A 2,241-nucleotide genomic window follows, 5' to 3' on the forward strand; every position below is an offset into this window, starting at 1 on the left:
GTGGGGAGAATATGGCGTGAAGTAGGCATGAACTGTGGAATCAGTCCTGGGTCGCAATCTGGATTCTGACACAGGGAGCCTTAATCTCTCTGAACTTTATGCATGAAGTTGATTATTGTGAGAACTGAGTGAAATAATGCATATAAAGCGCCCGGTACATTACATACATACAACAGGTTCTCAATAATGGCAACTTTTGATTATGATTTATGAGCACCTCTCAGATGTAAAGTGTTAGGTGCTGCAACACCTACAGAGATTTATTCCACATTTGGGTGCAACATCCAGGCTCTTTTTTTTTTTTTTTTTTTTTAAGAGCGCAAATCCACGTTTATTTATTGACTTTTCCTTAGTTTAAATCCTTAAGGGGTACAACATCGCTCGGATTCTGTGTCCAATAGCCTTAGCAGGAAGATTGCTTTGGAATTTGGCACGAACCATGCTGCTGTTTCCGTGGGCCCGAGTTAACTTTCCCCAGATTACTCTGGTTTTGTTTGGTTTGCCGCCAGGAGTCACTATGTTGTTCTTTGCTTTGTATACGTAAGCGCATCTCTAGTTCAAAGAGAATTCTGTTTCATCTCGGGCATAACCACCTTCAGCTTTAAGAAGAACTGTGTGCTCCCTTTGGTTCCGGAGACCCCGCTCATAGCCAGTAAAAACGGCCTTGGACCACAGCCTCCCAAACATATTTTCTTTTAGAAGTCCTGTTCCCAGCAGGCCTCCACAGGAGCCAAGATGGCGGGAAGAGAAAAGCAACATCCAGGCTCTTACTTACCATGTCAATGCTTCTCAGCCCTGGCTAATGCTGTAATCACCTGGAGCTTTTTTTTCTAATTACAATCTTCTGATACTACAGTTGTCCCTTGGTATCCTGGGGGAATTGGTTCCAGGACTCCCTCGGATACCAAAATCCTCAGATGTTCAAGATCCTCATATAAAATGGCTTAGTATTTGCATATAATCTATACACATTTTCCTGTATACTTTAAATCATCTCCAGATTACTAATAATACCTAATACGATGTAAATGCTATAAATAATTTTTATATTATACTTTTAAATTTTTCTATTATTTTTTGTTTTATTGTGATTTTCTTTGCTTTCAACATTTTTTCATTTAAAGTCGGTTGAATCTGTTCATGCAGAACCCACGAATATGGAGGATAGACTATACTTTAAAAAATTCTGACTTAGCAATCTGGGGTGGGACCTGGGAATCTGTGTTTTGTAAAAGCTGTGGGAATAATTCTAATGATCAAGCAGAGGTTGGAAAGAACTATTTAGAGCCAAGTGTATTTGGTCACTAAATCAGTAATTCTTAAAGGCATGGTAATAACAAAGTTACTGATGCAGTGGTTGATGAAGATTTTTTTCCCAAATAAACACATTGAGTATTCCCCTTCAGCCAACCAGAGTAGAGTAGAACCAGAGGGGAGGATGTGCATATATATTTTTTAAGTTTGTAGGTAGTTTTGCTATATCTCCTCTTCTCCATTTCTATTGGAAACCCTTCTATGGGACAGTCTTGGAGCTCAAACCCCAGTGGAATGTCAGCATTCATCTTCTCTGGTACCATCCATGTGCCTTGTGATTTTAGAATTCCACATTCATAACTTGAATTCAATTTAAGACAATGCCAAAAGGACCTCCCAGAAAGCAATATGGTGTTGTGATAAGAAGCCACTCAGGGCAGATTTGCCCCAGAAACTGATTCATGAGATGTTGCAAGTCAATGACAATCAGAACTAAGGGACAAAAGGCAGTGGTCATTTTGCAATTCCCAGCACTAAAACAAATACCTAGTTGTTGATTAGTTTTCAAGTCCTGGAGATAAGTTGCCTCCAAAGAATGAGAAGTTAGGTAAGTGAGTAATTTCATGTTGAAATGTAGGAGTAAAGGAGGCAGAGTGTCCCTTGAGAGTACCCAGCTGCGAGATAACCCCAAGGGGCAGAAGGCAGGTGCATCCTTTCCACCAAGTGACAGACCAGCTGGGAGGTGCATCCACTTACTTCTCACAGCAGCTATCCTGGATCTGAGAGACTTGGAAGCTGGAAATAGGTGCTAGCCAGAGGTGTATTTACTGGAGGCCAGGGGTGGCAGGGGAGAAGAAAAGAGGGAGATTGAAGACAAGTGTGCATCCTGATTTGAGAAATTAGCAAAGACTGCAGATCTTCAGGAACCTGGACAGTCTAAACATGGGAGATGACTATAGAAGCAATATTTATATGAAAAGATGCTCC

The 2,241-nt window shown here is 40.8% G+C and overlaps 1 pseudogene; it reads right to left on the bottom strand.

Annotated features, from left to right (window-relative positions):
- Positions 1 to 354: 354 nt before the first annotated feature.
- On the bottom strand, positions 355 to 687 carry LOC112428704 (large ribosomal subunit protein eL33 pseudogene; annotated as a pseudogene).
- Between the last annotated feature and the right edge of the window lie 1,554 nt (positions 688 to 2,241).

Source organism: Macaca nemestrina, chromosome 1, assembly GCF_043159975.1.
Source record: "Macaca nemestrina isolate mMacNem1 chromosome 1, mMacNem.hap1, whole genome shotgun sequence".
NCBI lineage: Eukaryota > Metazoa > Chordata > Mammalia > Primates > Cercopithecidae > Macaca > Macaca nemestrina.